Source organism: Narcine bancroftii, chromosome 4 (assembly GCF_036971445.1).
Source record: "Narcine bancroftii isolate sNarBan1 chromosome 4, sNarBan1.hap1, whole genome shotgun sequence".
Classification (NCBI taxonomy): domain Eukaryota; kingdom Metazoa; phylum Chordata; class Chondrichthyes; order Torpediniformes; family Narcinidae; genus Narcine; species Narcine bancroftii.
In genome coordinates, this window is record NC_091472.1 from 184,826,534 (window position 1) to 184,846,565 (window position 20,032).

Consider the following 20,032-nt stretch of genomic DNA (forward strand, 5'->3'; position numbering starts at 1 on the left):
GTGGCTATATTAATCAGTAAAAATGTACCAATTAAAATAGAAGAGGAAATAATCGATCCAGCAGGAAGATATGTAATGATAAAATGTCAGATATATTCGGAGTTTTGGAACTTACTTAATATATATTCGCCTAATGAAGAAGATCAAAAATTTATGCAGGATATTTTTCTGAAGATAGCAGATACGCAAGGGAATATATTAATAGGAGGGGATTTCAATCTCAATTTGGATTCAAACATAGATAAAACCGGGAAAAAAATTAACAGAAAGAATAAAGTAACCAAATTTATAATTAAATCGATGCAAGAAATGCAACTTTTTGATATATGGAGGAATCAACACCCAAAGGAAAAGGAATATTCATATTATTCAGATAAACATAAAACATATTCAAGAATAGATATATTCCTGTTATCAGCTAGTATACAAAATAGAGTTAGGAAAACAGAATACAAAGCTAGAATATTATTGGACCATTCACCCCTGATATTGACAATAGAGTTAGAGGATATCCCTCCAAAAATGTATAGATGGAGATTAAACCCCATGCTACTTAAAAGACAGGATTTTAGAGAATTCATAGAAAGACAAATTAAAATGTATTTTGAAATAAATACGGAATCAGTGAAGGATAAGTTTATATTATGGGATGCAATGAAAGCGTTCATCAGAGGGCAAATAATAAGTTACATAACTAAGATGAAGAAGGATTACAATCAGGAAATAGAACAGTTGGAAAAGGAAATAGCAGATATAGAGAAAGAATTAGCAAGGAAGGAAGACACTACTAAAAGAAGGGAATTGGTAGATAAAAAAATAAAATATGAAACATTTCAAACATATAAGGTGGAGAAAAATATAATGAAGACAAAGCAGAAATGTTACGAACTAGGAGAAAAAACGCACAAAATTCTAGCGTGGCAGCTTAAGACAGAACAAACTAAAAGAATGGTATTGGCATCAAGGAAAAAAGACAAACAAATCACATATAATCCAACGGAAATTAATGAAAATTTCAGAGAATTCTGCGAACAATTATACCAAACTGAAAACGAAGGGAAAGAAGGCAAAATAGATGAATTCTTAACTAAAATTGAACTACCAAAATTACAAACAGAGGAACAAAATAAATTAATAGAACCATTTGAAATAGTAGAAATACAAGAGACAATAAAAAATCTGCTGAATAATAAAACACCAGGAGAGGATGGTCTCCCAATAGAATTCTATAAAACATTTAAAGATTTATTAATTCCTCCCCTCCTGGAAGTAATCAACCAGATTGATAAAACACAAAGTTTACCAGATTCGTGCAAAACAGCAATAATTACAGTAATACCAAAGGCAGGGAAAGATCCACTTGCACCAGCATCATATCGACCAATATCTCTACTTAACACAGATTACAAGATAATAGCTAAATTATTAGCAAACAGATTAGCTGATTATGTACCAAAAATAGTAAGTCTAGACTAAACTGGATTCGTAAAAAAAAGACGAACAACAGATAATATTTGTAAGTTTATTAACTTAATTCATGCAGTGGAAGGAAATAAAACTCCAACAGTAGCGGTTGCTTTAGACGCAGAGAAGGCCTTCGACAGAGTAGAATGGAATTATTTATTCAAGGTACTACAAAAATTTAGTTTACCAGAGAAATATATTAATTGGATTAAAGCATTATATAAGGGGCCATTGGCAAGAGTGACAGTAAATGGATATGTATCAAAACATTTTAACTTAAGCAGATCAACAAGACAGGGATGCCCACTATCGCCCTTATTGTTCGCGTTAGCCATAGAACCACTTGCAGAATTGATAAGAACAGAAAATAAAATAAAAGGGATCAAAATAAAAGGCAAGGAATAGAAAATCAGTTTATTTGCAGATGATGTTATAGTATACCTAACAGAACCAGAAACATCAATAAAAGAATTACATAAGAAATTGAAGGAGTATGGAGAAGTGTCGGGATGCAAGATTAATGCAAATAAAAGTGAAGCAATGCCAATGAATAATGCGGATTTCTCAAAATTCAAGAAAGAATCACCGTTTAGATGGCAAATGCAAACAATACGATACCTAGGCATACAAATAAATAAAAACCTCAGCCATCTATATAAACTTAATTATTATCCACTAATGAAAAAAATACAGGAAGATTTAGAGCATTGGAAAGACTTACCATTAACACTAATAGGAAGGATAAACTGTATTAAAATGAACATTTTCCAAGGATACAATACCTATTTCAGGCACTGCCAATACACTTGACAGAAAAATTCTTTAAGGAGTTAAAGAAAATAATAATGAAATTTTTATGGAAAGGGGGAAACCGAGGATAGCACTAGATAAATTCTTTCTTTGGCTTGGCTTCGCGGACGAAGATTTATGGAGGGGGTAAAAAGTCCACGTCAGCTGCAGGCTCGTTTGTGGCTGACAAGTCCGATGCGGGACAGGCAGACACGATTGCAGTGGTTGCAAGGGAAAATTGGTTGGTTGGGGTTGGGTGTTGGGTTTTTCCTCCTTTGCCTTTTGTCAGTGAGGTGGGCTCTGCGGTCTTCTTCAAAGGAGGTTGCTGCCCGCCAAACTGTGAGGCGCCAAGATGCACGGTTTGAGGCGTTATCAGCCCACTGGCGGTGGTCAATGTGGCAGGCACCAAGAGATTTCTTTAGGCAGTCCTTGTACCTTTTCTTTGGTGCACCTCTGTCACGGTGGCCAGTGGAGAGCTCGCCATATAACATGATCTTGGGAAGGCGATGGTCCTCCATTCTGGAGACGTGACCCATCCAGCGCAGCTGGATCTTCAGCAGCGTGGACTCGATGCTGTCGACCTCTGCCATCTCGAGTACTTCGACGTTAGGGGTGTAAGCGCTCCAATGGATGTTGAGGATGGAGCGGAGACAACGCTGGTGGAAGCGTTCTAGGAGCCGTAGGTAGATAAATTAACAGAATGGTATAGACAAGGAGGCTTACAACTGCCAAATTTTAAAAATTATTATAGAGCTGCACAATTAAGATATCTATCAGATTTTTACCAAACAAAAGAAAAGCCAGATTGGACTAGATTAGAGCTAGACAAAATAGGGGAGAAGATACCTGAACATATATTATATAAATGGGATGAAAAATTGGTAAAACATAGGAATACTCCAGTATTGCACCATTTGCTTAATACTTGAAAAAGATTCATGTAGAAAGAAATAAAACAAACTACCAATTATCAAAACTAATACTGACGCAAAATCAGCTAATCCCTTTTATGGTAGATAACCTGTCTTTTAGAGAATGGGAGAAAAAAGGGATTAAAAGAATAGAAAATTGTTTTTCGGGGAATAAATTATTATCCTTTGAACAAATGAAGGATAAATATAATATAACTCAAGATACAGTGCTGGCATATTACCAATTGAAATCCTATTTAAAGGATAAATTGGGAAGTAGTCTGAAGTTACCAGAAGGAAGCAATTTTGAATATCTGATTACAGACACAATGATAATTAAAAAATTTATAACAAACATGTATATCAAATTACAAGAAAAGGAGAATGAGGAAATAAATGATAAAACTAAACAAAAGTGGGAACAAGATCTAAACATAAAGATAAAAAAGGAAACATGGGAGAGGTTATGTTTTGGAACTATGAGAAATACAATAAATACGAGATTATGTATGATACAATAGAATTGGATACATAGGTTATATATCACTCCTCAAAAGTTAAATAAATGGGATCCAACAGTATCTGACAGATGTTTTCGTTGTAAAAAAGAAATAGGAAATCTGGACTTATGAAAAGGTGAAAAAATTTTGGGAAGATCTAAACCAGATATTAAATAAAATTACAGAAAGCAATATACCAAAAAACCCAGAGATCTTCCTCCTAAGTAACATAAAAAATAAAGAATTTGGACTTAATTTGGAGGGTGTACAAAAAAGATTTGTTAAGATAGCCCTAGCTGTAGCAAAAAAATGTATTATGTCAAACTGGAAATTAGAAGATAATTTGAAAATACAGCAATCGTATATAGAAATGGATAAATGTATTCCATTAGAAAAAATAACATATAGTTTAAGAAATAATATAACATTATTTCAACAAATATGGGAGCCGTACATGGAATATAATAGAGAAAACCTACCGGGACATCTATCACCTAAAATGACAAAAGGAAAAGAGAATGGAAAGAATCGACTCAGTGGAAGTTTTGTTTGTTAATGTTGAGTGACAACATTGTTTGATGGGTTTGATGTATCTTGGACTCAGAGTTTTGAATGGATAGAGGGGGAGGTGGGGGGGGGAGGGGAGGAGGGAGGGGGGGGAGAAAACGACACTGTATATATTTGAAAGGAGAAATGTGTATATTTTGAATAATGTGATATATAGTGTGAAAAATAAAAAAATTTAAAAAAAAAGATCTTTTAACCTGAAAAAAAAAGTTAACCTTTGATGTTATGCCTGATTTTTTTTCTCTAAACCAGAAGGACAGGACCTCCTATAGCAGGGGTGTCAAACTCAAATTCACGGAGGGCCAAAATTAAAAACTTGGACTAAGTTGAGGACTGAACTAAATATTTATTGAAAATTTTCAACAACATCTGCATGTTTTCTCTTCTTTCAACATATGTAATGTTAAACTTTAGGTTATAACTTTAGGAGGATAATGTTACAGGTCAGGAGTAGGTAGCTCAAGTTCACCCTTTGCTTGACCTGAGGGAAACATATTTGGTCCCTGTGGAGATGTAGTCAGCATTCACAGGCTGTGTCCATTTTGGCCTGCATCAGGACTCAGCATTTCCTGCTCACTCCTCAGGCTCTAGGCCTCTATTCACCCTTGACCCACCATCCCTCTACCTGATCAGTCCTTTACCCAACCTCTACTCACCCCTCACTCCACTCGCTCTGCCTCTACCCACCCCATCCTATACACGCCCCTCTACTGCCTCTCCCCTCAACCTGTTCCTCTCTCTACCCATCTCTCACCCTCTAATCACCCCTCCCCTACTCGCCCTGCCCCTCCCCTTTTACCTCTTCCCTATCCATCCCTCCTTCTACTCATCCCTCCCTCTAACTGCCCCTCGCACCATCATATCTTCCCCTGCCCATTACTCCTCACCTACACCCTCTGCCCATCCCTGCTTACCCACCCACTCAGGCCCAGCGCGCTGCCGATCAGCCTTTGCGGACAGCCACCATCTCTCTCTTCACGTGCAGGGCCGAACCAGCCGTCCCTGGGGTCCGCGCGGGTGCAAGCGCTGAAGGCCGTGGTGACCGGGAGAAGTGCGCTCGTGCTGTGGAAGGGCCGTCTGGTGCCAGTCGCGCGAGGCTCGCGCTGCCTGGGGGACGTGCACAGCCTGCCATGTCCGTCACGCCGACAGGCAATCACAGGCGCTCGCCAATCCGCCGCACCGCTCAACAGGTGGGAGAAGTGACTGGTTGTGCGGGGAGCCTTCCAACCGGCTTGCCGGCTGATGACATCGACAGACTTCTCATGTTACAATTTCTCGTGTTACAATGGGGAAGGATGTGCAATGAAGGGGGAGGATGGTGGGGGTGACATTACCAAAAAACAGCATCGGCTCTTGCTGCAGGGTGGGCCACCTCTAATACATTTTTTAAATGATCTTGTGGGCCAAATATAATTTGGCCCGCGGGCCAGAGTTTGACATGTGTGTCCTATAGCTATTGAGTATTAGTAGGTAGAGTACTGTCTTTCCATTTCATCAGAATTGCCCGTCTAGCTCTCAATGAGGTACAAGCTAAAAGTTGCTTCTGAGGTAAAGTCAGTATTACTTCTTCTTGTAGAGGGGAAAAGGAGAAATAGAGCAATTATGGAGCATGGTTCTAATTTAATCTTAAAAATGGTTGATAAAGTTTGAAAGCAATTTTTCCAAAAATTTACTAAATCAGGGCAAGACTAGAATATGTTTAACAATGAAGCTTCAGAAATTTTACATTTATCACATTATGGATCAATATAACATAACATAACAATTACAGCACAGGAACAGGCCATTAGGCCCTTCTAGTCCGCACCGAACCAAACACTCCTTTCTAATCCCACCTCCCTGCACAATGCCCATAACCCTCCATCTTCTTCTCATCCATATACCTGTCCAACCTTTTCTTAAATAATACAATTGACTCCGCCGCCACTATTTCTCCCGGAAGATCATTCCACACAGCTACCACTCTCTGAGTAAAGAAGTTCCCCCTCATGTTACCTCTAAACCTCTGCCCCTTAATTCTTAACTCATGTCCTCTTGTTTTAAACTTTCCTCCTCTTAACGGAAATAGTCTATCCACATCCATTCTGTCTATCCCTTTCATAATCTTAAATACTTCTATCAAATCCCCTCTCAACCTTCTACGCTACAAATATCAGAAGAGAAATTAGATGACTTTAGAAATATGTGCTCTGTGTACCACCTTGAATTGCAACAAAAAAATGTTGCACACAAATTGAGGATTCATTAATCAAATTTAAAACTCTATGTCCCAATAATATTCTCCTTAATTGTTTATCTCATCCTTGGAATGAGTTAGGTACAGTAAAAGTCTACAAATCTGGAAGCCATAAATCCGGTCCACCCAAGAATCTGGACTTTTCAAAAACACTCAGACTTTTAAAATTTAACGGCCTTTCGTGTGTGGTCGCGTGCGTAAGTGCCACAGATGTACAACGGCAACAAGCGACCACTTTATTTTTCTTTAAAACTGTTCATTTTGATAAATGAATCATGCTGTATTTACGAATGAATAAGCTTTCAAAATTTACCTGTTGATCTTTCTTTCTTCCTTAAATTTGAATTTAAAAGTCTTTCCCAAGAATCCAGAAGGTATAAAAATCCAGACCGACCCAATCCCCGAGCTGTCTGGATTTTCGGACTTCTACTGAGCCCATTGCTACTTCCAACAATTATCTTACCAATACTGGGGTTGTCTCATTTTCTGTTGGCTTTGCAGGTAATCTGTCAATTACTTATTTGAAAAGGGAGAAGAATATGCCTTACCAATGATTCTTTTCGGGAATGAAAGAACATTATGGGGAAAATTAATAAAGAACAAGAGTTTCGATTGCCAAGTTCATAGAATAACATTGTCGATTTCCCTTGAGTAAAATTTGTGCTGAAACTAATATTGTTTTCAGTGTGGAAACAATAATATCTCAAATGAGATATTAATCTGTTGAATTTTTTGTGGATGTAACAATGTAATACAATAGATGTAATATTTCCAGACAGCTCTTAATAAGGTTTATATTCCAATACAAGTAAGACCTTTCGGCGACTGGGAAGTGTTGCCGGTGAATATATTGCTACTGCAGTGATGGGAGGTGAGTGGAAGAGTCTCCCATGGACAGTCTAATGGAGAATAATGCCTCCAGAAGGTGCATTCTTTGTATTGAGGGTCACACCCAAAGACCTCCTGGCAGAACGTTGCCAAGGAAGTTAATGTAAGGGATTGACTGCAGTCTCAGGCATAGGCATATCTAGGGTGTGACAGCCAGGGCACATGCCCTGGATGCCACTTGAGAGGGGGGGGGGGCACCACTGTCCTCGCCTCACCCGCCCAATATCGAACTCCCGAGCCCAATACTGATCCCTGCCTTTCACCTCGAGCTTGTCGCCCACAAACCCGACTGCTGATCCTGTCCCTGCTGCGGCGCTGCTCAAGTAAACCCGACATCTAACTCCCAAGCCCGACGTTATGCCTGACCATCTCACTGATCCTAGCCCCAGCCATCCGTCGCCCTCCCCCCATCTAACTCACGGTGCCCGATCGCCTCAGCCTCACTGATCCTACCTCTCCTCCTACCCCGCATAGGAGTCATATAATTTATTCCCTCTGTGCTATGTAGGAAACCGATACCAAGAAATGATCCCCTGGTTAGATGATTCTGAGGGGGAGATCTCCAGTGCTTGGTGGCGCTTTGACGAATGGCGGACCTACCCTTCCAGAATTCCATGTGGCAGAGAAATCCTTCCATGAGTTCTCCATGCATACAGCCTATTTTTCTTTACACTGGGACATGGGGTCTGTCTGTGTCTCCCTCTTTCTTTCTATTCTCTCCCTCCCCACCCTTTCTCTCTCCCTTGTCTCTCACAGGCATATCCACCTCTCTACCAGGGCCTTGCACTTGGAAAAGCCTACAATACAGTGAAAGCTTTTGCACATTCTACTTGTTCCTGTGAGTTGAAAGGAAAATAGATGGAGTTGCAATGATTGAGCCTTGAATGCTACTGCAGTTGTGCGCGGCAGAGTGAGGGCGGAACTCAGAAACAGCAAACTAAAGTGGCGCTGAGGAAGCCGAGAGTGAGTGTGATATTGATCATCGTGGGTAAAACAATCCATGCTTGTGTGTGAAGCTGCGTTTGAGATGCAGGAAGGTCACAGATCTCTTGAGGTCAGCTTGGGAAAGGCATTCTGCAGTAGTTATGTGTGAATAAGAACTGTACTTTCTCAGAGAAGTGGATTTCACAATCTCAGTCCAGAAGAATTTTCACTTCTCATGTAAGCTACAGCTGTGTTTCTCATTGTTGCTCAACATCATGAGTTAAAGTACTTTTTAACATCCACGTTTTAAAGTGTTGGTGAGTCTCACCGTCAGTGTATCTAGCAGTGGACTGAGGACACTCCCAGCTGCAGGCAGAAGTATTCCCAAGTGTTGATCTCACTGCTAGTGTTTGAGTGTTCTGACTTAAATTGTTCAATAGCTGCCACTGATATTGAAATAAATACCTTTCTTTGATGTCATTGAAAAAGGAAGACCTCAAGTATGTTAAAACAGTTCTGTTCAATGTTTAAAATGTTGATAAGTAGAGGAACATTTTGAAATGAACGCTGCTTGATGTTGTACCCGACGCAGCTTGCTTTGAACCAATCCTGGCAATTCTTCTGAGTAGTTGGATATCACCTTTTTCAACTCAAGTCAAGATTATTGTCATCTGATTGCACAAGTACCACCCAATGAAACAGCTTTCTCTGGTCCTTGGTTCAAAGCATGCAGACACACAACCAATCATAACACATATATGGACAAACAATACACATGAGGATAAGTATTCATATATACCAATAAATAAATAAATATTGTTTTGTAAATATGAGAGTCTTGGATGGTTAGTGTGAGCAGCCCCTTTGGTCACTTAGCATTCTCATCGTCTGTGGAAGAAGCTGTTCCTCAGCCTGGAGGTGCTGACTTTGATACTCCTGAATCTCTTCCCTGACGGGAGCAGCTGAAAGATGCTGTGTGCAGGGTGGAAGAGGTCCTCAGTGATTTTGCGCACCCTCTTCAAAAAAAACGATCCTAGTCGATCATGTCGATGGTTGGGTGGGGGGGGTGGGGGGAAGGGAGACTCCAGTGCTCCCCCTCTGCCACTCTGTGGATTGACCTCCGATCCATTTCTCTGTAGCAAAGGCAGCATTGTTTGTACAAAAAGCAGCATTGTGTGTCGTTCCAGTGCCAATTCAAACCCCCTACTTTTATCTCTCAGCAGCTCCGAGTTTAAGTTTATTCTGTCTGAGTAGCCTGCGGCCAGCTCTCCCGTTGTCAACAGATTTTATTCCTTTAAAGAGTGAGGAAAAACGACAAATTGGCAAGGAGTGCTCCTAATTCTGCTTGGACTGTTTCACGATGATTGTTGTGTGTTGCTTTATTTGCAGGCCTGACACTTGGACAATGTCAGGAGAACCAATAAGGATCATAATGTGAATTTCTGGGTCTAATTTTACACTTGGTTTGATTCTGCCTAGTAAAGATTGCTAATGTGATTTGGACAGGGTAAAATTAAATTTTGGATCACATCCCACTGGGAAAAAAAATTCTGAGTGATCCAATTTTCAAGTTTCTACATTTGGTAATACATGACTGTGTTATTAAATAAGCAGTTTATCCTCTAACTTCACGTGAGCTTTGCCTTCAGTGTGATACTCATTCATCCTCATTACTTGTAATATGAAAAAATCCCCTATGAAACTGCATCTTCTGTGATGCAGCCGGAGCTGTTCAATTATCCAATACTTTGGTAACCCAGTCACTTTTATGTATTGTGTCCATGACGATGAATTAACAGCAGGACACTGATTGCTCTTATCCAAAATTCTGGTGCCAAAAACATGTTGTGTCATTTTCTAATTTGGAAATTAGACTCAGCTGTCATATTGCATGATGGTAGAACTTGGTGTGCAGAGTTAGTATGCATTCTAATGCCAACACTTTAATAACTTTGTCATATCTCTGCTGTTTATTCTGTAGTCTCCAGCAAGAATCTTTGTGGAATTAAGAGAGAGAGGTACACAACCCCACTGACCAGAATGTGGAATTAATTTTCAGATTTATTGTCAAAGTGCATGCATGACATCACATGCAGCTGTGAGATTCTTTTTCCTGTGGGCCAGGCAGAATTTCTACTTATTGCTTGAGCGAACTGCATTCAAGAAAAAAAGAAATTTGGAGAAATGTAAACAAACTGCAAATACAGAAAAAAAAACATTCAATTATAAATAATGGGCAAAGTAAGAATCCTTATATGAGTCTCTGATTGAGTGTGTTGTTGAGGAGTCTGATAGTGGAGGGGTAGCAGCTGTTCATGAATCTGGTGGTTCGAATCGTGTGGCATCTATACCTCTTTGCTGAGGCAGTGTTCCATGTAGATTTCTCAATGGCGTAGAGAGTTTTGTCTGTGATGCACTGGGCTGTGACCACTACTTTCTGCAGTGTTATATAGTCAGGATAATGTGAACTATTTAGTAACCATGTAAGAATGCACCGTTCTCACTGTAGTAACTGTACTGCACCACAGTGGGGCGTATGTATATGTAAATGAGTGTGTGTGAACAGTTTCTAGAGATGGTGGAAGGCATTAGTAAGTAAAGTTTATTTTGTTATTTGAATCTTTGCATCTTTAAGTTATTTTAAAAAGCCTCCCAAGTAACACAGAGACATTACAACAATATAAGAGAACAAGAGTAAAGCCAGACAATTGGTTGTGTCACTGAAATACAAAAGGGAAGAAGAGAAAAAAAAAAATTACTGAAAAAAAAATGGCTGGAGCAACAGCAGTTCACCCAGTGATGGACGGGGAGGTTGAAGACTTTGTTGAATTGTTTAAGAAGTTTCAGCTGGTGCAATTTAGCATCCAAAAGCTATTTTAAAAATGCAACAGCAGAGGAGAAGGTCAGTTAAATACTTCTCTGGGCAGGGGAGCGAGGCCTTGACTTATTTAATAGCTGGGGGCTTACAGAGGTGAAGAAAAATGATCCAGAGCAGATATTTGCAAAGTTTGCTTCTCACCTTGAACCCAGAAATAAACGCAATGAATTTCAAGACTTAATGCAAGAAACTCATGACAACTCATGATAACTTCCTCACTAGTCTAAAAGTTTTTGCTGCAAAATGCAGATTTAAGGATATAGAGGAAAGATTATTTGATCAACTAATGTGCCCTTTCAACTAGTGCCCATCCTGAAGTGCAAAAGTCTCTTATAGAGAAGGACAGCGGGAAGCTGGTTGAAGCTATAGACACAGCCAGAGCCTTTGAAACCACGATGACGCAAATGAAATCCTTATCTATGCAAACCCACCCACAGCAAAGAGAAGGAAGGGTTGATGTATAAAGAACACAATCAGAAAAGTGCAAACCCCCAAGACCTGTAGGAAGTACGGCAGACAGCATCCCTTCGATGACTGAAACAAATGGCCCGCATACAGTTCTGAATGTAGAGCCTGTGGCAAAGCAAACTAATGGGTGAAGATGTGCAAGTCTGCTATGAAGAAAACAGTAATACCAGTGAAAGGAAAAGACAAGCAGAATATCCACCATATAAAAGGAAACAAGGACTCCGACACCCAGATACTGGACATGGAATCCATACACCTGCACGAGATGTAGAGTGAGATGAAAGAAGGAAGCAAGTTACACACAAGGATCTAAATACAGAGGACAATCCAGAACAAGCCTACGATATTTAACCTAAAGGTGAAGCTGGATACAGGATCACAAAGCAACGTCCTTCCACTCAGACTCTACTGTCAGTTGTTCCAGAGAACATAATAATAGGGTATCAAAAGACAGTACATTGGATACAGCAAATATCACAATAACAGCCTATGGTGGACCCATGATAAAGCAGCTGGGGAGATCTAAGATCAATGGCTGCCATAAGGGAAAGGACATCCTCTGTACGTTCTATGTGGTAGATGCAGACGGACCAGTAATTATACGTCTGGATATCTGCTGGGAGTTGCAATTGATCTGTCAATTATGAGATCCAGGTGAAGAAGATATCCAAAAGGATCAACAGAAACACACAATAAAAAGGGGAAATTATTTCCACTGAAGTACCTGCCAGGCCATGGTACACTGTGGGAGCAGGCTTGTTCACCAAGAATCAAGAGTGGTATTTAATAGTAGCCTGTTACAACTGTAAGTTTCCATTCGTCAAAAGGGTGCAGAATATCCACCATATAAAAGGAAACAAGGACTCCGACACCCAGATACTGGACATGGAATCCATACACCTGAACGAGATGTAGAGTGAGATGAAAGAAGGAAGCAAGTTACACACAAGGATCTAAATACAGATCACCTCAGAAATGAGAGCGCTCCTTGCTGAACAAGGAATACACGTGCAAGTAATATGTGACAATGGAACACAGTTCATGTTACAAGAATTCAGAAAGCTGGCTGCAGAGTATGGATTTTTTATCACTACATCATCCCCATACTACCCCAAAGGTCAAGGGTTCATTGAAAGACAAGTGCAAACTGTGAAATGCCCACTAGTTAAGTGTCGTGAAACAAAAGAAGACCCAGATCTACCTCTTCTATTATTACGAGCTACACCTTTAAGGGCTGATATGAAGTCCCCAGCAGAACTTCTAAATGGCAGGAGATATAAAACAACTCTGCCAAGCAAAATACACCCTCCAGAAGACCAGGATGAACCAGAAGAAGACTGGCTGACACCCAAGAAGAAGGACGCCAGCATTATAACAAATATGCACAAACATTGCCAGAACTCTTCAGAGGGCACCATGTGCATATACAAGAGCTGATGTTGAAAACATGGACCCCAGCAAAGGTCATCAGAGAAGCTGAGACACCAAGATCATACATTATCAAGATAAACTCTGGGAATCAGCTGAGGAGGAACAGAATTCACATCCGGCCGATACAAGATGTGATGAAGCAGAAAGCTTTAAAACTAGCAAAGCCTGCTACACCAATAACAAGTGAGGTATCAAGTGAAGAGACCACAACCACTAATATCGAAACATCAACACAGCAGTTGTTGGATGAAGCACCACAAGCTACATCACCAACATGTGGACCAGCAACACAGAGCCCAACAGTCGCAGCCAAATCCACAAGATGGCAAAGCAACATTCTGCCGCAAGTGCAATATCGATAAGAACTATTTAAAAATAGTTGTGTAAATAAACTAGTGTACAAGTTCAGTTACTTAATTTGCACTGGAAAGAAAGTGATAAAGCACACTAAATGTTTCTTTATCTTGAAAAGGAGGGATGTTATATAGTCAGGATAATGTGAACTATTTTGTAAGAATACACCCTCCTCACTGTAGTAACTATAGTGCACGACTGCGGGGCATATGTACATGTGTGTGTGTGTGAACAGTTTCCTGAGATGGTGGTAGGCATCAGTAAGTAAAGTCTCTTCTGTTATTTGAATCTTGCATCTTTCAGTTATTGAAGAAGCCTCCCAAGTAAAACAGTAACATAACATGCAGGGCTTTCTGCCCATAGCTATTGGTGCCCCCATAGCAGGCCATGATGCAGCCAGTTAGTACACTTTCCACTACACATCCAAACTCATGCCAAACCTCTGCAAGCTCCTGAGGAAGTAGAGATACTGATGTGTTTTCTTCAAAATTAGATTTCTTGTGTTGGGTCCAGGAAAGGTCCTCCAAAGTAGTGACTGCCAGGAATTTAAATTTGCTCACCCTCTCTGTGGTGATATACCATTGTATACTTGGTTACTGGCACTGTATATGTATGGTTCATACGTATGGCTGGCCTGCCTTCCCTCAATGAATCCACTAGCTGGAATCCCATAATAAAGGCAGTAAGCCAAATCCCTCCCTCAGTGCAAGTTTTGGGATCGGTATTGAACAGGAGCATGGTCCAAGTCTTGTAGTATTAACAGCCTGTTGTTCAGTAAATCCAGCCTTTTGGTATTAGTGATAGTGTATCACTGTCCACTTCTGATACCCCTATAATCATTGAAATGTATCTCTCTCATTTTCCCTTCTTAAGGTCTATATTCAGCTCCTTAGTTTTGATGACATTAAGTGTGAGTTGTTGTTGGTGCACCATTCAGCCAAGTTTTCAATCTTCCTCCTGTATGCTGATACATTGTCCCAATTTATACAGCCCACTGCTGTGCTACCAACAGAAAATTTATAAATTGTATTGTCGAATTGTTTTATTTGTCACCCCTTTAGAATTGATGTGGTTTTAATTTGGAGATATAATAACAGACCTTTCTGGCCAACGAGCCTGTGCCACCCAAATATATCCATGTGACCAATTAACCTGTTAATGGAATGTGGGAGGAAATCCACGCAGACATGGGGAGAACATACAAACTCCTATGGGTTATAATGCTTTCACTTAGGGATTAGAATAGACTTCTCCATCTTCACCTCCTTGACAAGAGAAAAAGATTGTGTTATTCCCAACTCCAGCTCCCAACAGGGGAAAGAAATCACAGGCAGCGGCAGATTCGAACACGGGTCGCTGGCACATAATAGCATTGTGCTACTGCCACACGAACCGAGTCACCCTGGAAGAGAATAGCATGTTTCTTTTTCATTCTATAACGGTAAGCATGAAAAAAGATGGCTTTCTTTCCTGCTTGCCTGATTAAAGGAATTTATGGAGGGAAGATTAATGAGCATATTATAAAGTGCAAAAAAATTGAACAAATTTGCTCATGTTTCTCATGATATCTTTGCCTGAGTATTTTGTGCTGTGGTATAAATGCTTGAATTTACTTTAAAAGAATAAGATGCAGCAGGGTATATTCAGGCAGTGAAAAAGTTTATTCATACATTCAGCCAAAACCTCACTCAATGCAGAGATGAGGAAGCAGTATTTCCACAATTTGTTTGAAATTTCTTACTTAAAAAAAAATATCGAGAGACCGATTTGCCATGAACTCAAATACATTCAAACATTTTGGATGTTTGGATATTGTGCTAAATTTATACAAGTGTGCATGATTGTTTGAACTGCAACATTGAGTCGCAATCCAATTTTGAAATTTCCACTTATTCCTGTGGGAGATGTGAAACTGCCTGCCCTGTCCAGAGGGGCTGGGTCAAATGGGTGGGTATTCCTGCAAAAGATTTTCAGCCTTAAGTGGGACCTGGTCAAAAGTGCAGGCCAAGTCGGATAAACACATTGGCCTCCAGCAAGGTGCAAGTTACCATACTGAGGATGGCCAGACCTCCTCCTACCTTGGGCTCATGGATTTATCCCAGCATTTTTAAAGTCTGTACGTTGGCTGCTCCACACAAAACACTGGAGAAAGAGAAAGCCTGATGATAACCCCACTAAATTTGGTGTTAAGAATATGTCGAATTAATTGTTCTTATAAATGTTATGTTTATTCAGCAGTGTTGAGCAATGGTCTCTGTGGATCGATTTCCCCGAACCATTCCTTGTTTAGTTGTTATTCACTTTCCAGTTTGCTCCATCATATTGTCAGTGTTCTCAACCTGCTGGCTGCAGTCAAGGGAGGTTTCCCCACCATTCAGATTGTCTCAGAAACCTTTGATCAAATTTACTTTATTCCATTTCTGTTTTTTTTTAAACCAAGAATGAGGTCATATGAATTGCTGCTTACAAGCAGTTTTCTAGTGATTTTTCCGAAGTAAATTGCGGTTGCTACTCAAAAAGAGTGAAGAGTCAGTTTGGTGAGCATTTGTTGAAAGAGCACTTTTTAAAATTGGCATGTGAATCTCTGTCAGACATAATGATAATTTTTAGGATCTCTTCAATGGGGCTAAAGATGGAAAACTTAAGTCCAGACATCGACAAAAGTACATGAGGCAACCTTGCGGCTCAAGTTAATCATGTTATTGCAAGAATTCCGTCATGAGCAGTGTAGCTTTTAATTGGAAAACAAATTTGGATTTATACTTGGATTGCCCCATACTATAGAACATGACAGCACGCTTGTACTGAACTGGATTTTTAAACCTTCCCTACCTCACACCCATAACCTTCTATGTTTATTTCATATATGTGCCTGTCTAGGAGTCTTTTAAATGTCTTTAGTGTTTCAGCCTCCACCACCAGCAATGGTAATGCATTCTAGGCATGCACTGCACTCTGTTTAAAAAAAATGTATCTCTGATGTCTCTACTGAACTTTTCTCCCCTCACCTTAAACAGATGTCCTCTGCCATTTGCTACTGTTGCCTTGGGGGGAAAAGGTGCTGGCTACCCTCCCTATCTCTGCCTCTCATAATCTTCTGCATCTCTAACAAATAATCTCTCATCCTTCTTCGCTCCAAAGAGAAAACCCCTAGCTCTGTTAACCGTGCCTCATAAGACATGTTCTTGAAACCAGGTAACATCCTGATGAATCTCGTCTGCATCCTCTCCAAAGCTTCCACATCTGTCTTGTAATGAGGTGATCAGAACTGAACACAGTATTCCAAGGTTTTATAGAGCTGCAATATTACCTCACCAGCTTTGAACTCAATCCCCCTACTAATGAAGACCAGCATAGCATAAGTCTTTTAAACTACCCTATCAATCTGCATGCAACTTTGAGAGATCTATGGATTTGGACCTCAAGGTCCTTCTGCTCTGTTGTGAATCTTGCCATTAACCAAGCACTCCACCTTCAAGTTTGATCTTCCAAAATGCATCATGGCACACGTATTCGGATTGAACTCCATCTGCCACTTTTCCACCAAACTCTGCATCCTGCCTATATCTTGTTATTACCTATAACCACCTTCTACAGTAGCCACATCACTTCCTACCCTTCGTGTCATCTGCAAACTTACTGTTCCATCCCTCTACTTCTTTTTCAACTCATTTATTAAAGAAAATCACGAAGAGCAGGGGTCCCAAAACAGATCCCTTGCAGAACTCCACTTGTCACTGACTTCCATACAGAATACATACCATCTACTACTACGATCTACTTTCTGCAGGCAAGCCCATTCTGAACCCACACAGCCAAGGTTCCATGGATCCCATACTTCACAACCTTCTGAATGAGTCCACCACAAGGGACCTTCTCAAATGCCTTACTAAAATCCATATGCCCCATATCTTATGAAATGGAGCCAAAGTCAAATTGTCTTTCGTTATAGGTGGGGTTAGAGATAAATACCATAACATTTAACTGTGTTCAGGGATTTGATTGAGTCCCTTTATTTTGTTCATTGAAAAGATCTCACAACTGATCCATTTTTGATTTTAATACTCCTATTCATCTGGAACTACATACAGCCCACAGCTTGAAAGCAGACCATTCTATTCAGTTGATCGGTGCCAGGCAGAGTTCTGCACACATTTCTCCCACTCTCCCCATGTCCCCCTCCTTCCATTGTCCAACGTGCTCTTCTGAAGTGCATTTGTACTATCCGTTAGGAATTCCACAAAATAGCTGGTTCCCCATTTTGGCTAACATGTAAAATGAAATGGAAATTATAAATATTGGAACCACTGAGCAGTTCAGGCAGCACCCATGGAAAGAGAAAGCGAGTTATCATTTAAAAATTTAAGGCCCTTTGTCAGAACATTTTTGACCAAAATGCTTCACTCTCTTTTTTTCCTTAGATGCTGCCTGACCTGCTGAGATTTTCCAAAATATTCTGATCTAATTCCATATTTCCAGCATCTGGATTTTAAAAAGTGTATCAATGTTCTTCATATAATTTCATGACATTTGTCTTCCACTTATGTGCTTTATTATTTGCTGTTTTCTAACCTTAATTGAAATCACCACAGTGTGAAGTAGCAGAAATATCACTGAGTTTGACACTCTCTGATCTGGCAGACTGGTCAAGAAATATTTAGCTCCACTTAATCTGTTTGAGGCTTACCGAAAATCATCGCAGAGGTGATTCTTGGGAAATGACTGTGATGTAACTGAAAAATAACTATTGGACAACTATAGCACAGATATATTTCTCTTTTGAACCTGTTTTTTTTGTTTCGAGTGCTACATTGTTCTGAAGATTAGGAAAATATGTTGGTTTGGTTTTGGAATTCTATTTTGTCGTGATTTATGCAAGCTTTCACTCTAGTGGGGATAGTCGGCAATGAAATGCTATTTAGGACCTCTTCAGTTCATTCTCTGGTCATCTTCACAAAGCCTACTGCACTCTGGTGTGATATCTTGATACATTCAGTCTGGAATGATACCTTTATGTGAAGAATATTCTATGTTCGATATTCCTTGTAGTTTTTCTGTGTTCAACTCAAAGTACAGTTCGTCTCAACATTCCCCTCTGCTCTTGACACTTTTTCAATTTTTTGCTGTCTTTCTTTAAAAGCTTTTCACAACTTCCATTTAACCTCCAAGCCTAGAGTTTTTTTTCATAAAATGTTCTCTAATTTTCCTATGAAGTGTATCGATCACAATATTAAATCTTAAGTCACAGTGGAATTCAACAGGTGAGGTACATGTCTTAAACTATAGTTGTTACATTTTAATTAGTTGACTTCGAACCAATGTTTTCCTCTTTTGTTAGTGCTTGAAACCACAATGCAGAAGACAGATTTTCAATATTGGCAGCTTTTTATTGTTTCTAGATTGTTTACCTTGTTCATCCAAGCACCATAGGACACTCTTCAATCTGTGACACTACAGAAATGAGTAGAGTTTTATTCACTTTGGCATAAGTTTTAATTGGAAGCATCTGGTGATTCGACAATATTTGTGCCTAGGATTTTCAAAACACCGGGATGAATACAATTTGATTTCCCAGTAGGCCACAAAGATATCCAGATTGCCTCCAGATTTTCTGCGCCTTAAACCGTCTTCGCATAATTTCCCAATTACGTTAGATCAGAAGAATTTGATTAGTTCATTTTTGATTGAGGGCAAGTAAAAGTACAGTTGTTTTCTGTTTCTGTGAAATATTGACCCCGGGATTTTTATTTACTTAATTTTCCAAAGGAGGGTGTGAGATAAAAAACAGAAAATGGTGGAAATGCGCATCAGATGACAAAAGTGTGATGTTTATTATAAGAAAGAAACTTGCGTTCTTTGTAAACAACTGGATTTATTAACCAAGCAACTAGCACTAAGAACAGAACACACACAGACCAGAACTCATGTGAAGGCATCCATCTTGAATCTGCCCAAGATGCAACAGCATTCCCAGATGCCACACCCTCTGTCTTTGACTCCTCCTGGTCGTAGCACTCTATCACTCCTTCCCCTCCCCTTGAGATGTTTAATCTAACACTAATAGAGTATTCTTTCAATACAAACATAAGACGATCATTACCGACACAAACATTTTAAGTGTGCAGTTCTTCAAACAGGAGTCACATCTGGAATCCACCCTGTCAATGTCAGTGTTTATCCCTGCCCAATAAGCAGCAGTTCTGGCCTTCCTCTTGCATTTTTCTATTCCTAGGTGTCCCTCGTGCACCCTTTTCAGCGTATCTTGTCACAGTGATTGAGGAATGATAATTCTGCTCTGTCTGAGTAGAAGCTCACCTCTGATGTTGTAGTATGGCTGACATTCACCTCTAGGCTATCCTTCATTCAGATTCTAGATGACCTTTTATAAAACTGTGCCCTTTTCTGTTTCATCTGTGATCTCCTTGGATTTCATGTCAGATATGGGATGAAATTCATTGATTGGGTTCACTTGGAGATTCACATCTGTCTTTGTGGAACTCTCATTGTGTGCTTCACTCTGCATCATTGCCCTGGATAGTGCATCAGCTAACACAATAAGTTTCCCTGGTGTGTACACCAATTCAAAGTCATAGCATTGTAGTTTCATCATCAGTCTTTGGAT

General features: G+C 39.8%; 1 protein-coding gene across 1 annotated transcript in view; it reads left to right on the forward strand.

Moving 5' to 3' along the window:
* LOC138761309 (transmembrane protein 132C) overlaps window positions 1-20,032 on the forward strand; it is a 988,143-nt gene that overhangs the window by 81,778 nt on the left and 886,333 nt on the right. The gene's annotated exons all lie outside the window — the stretch shown is intronic.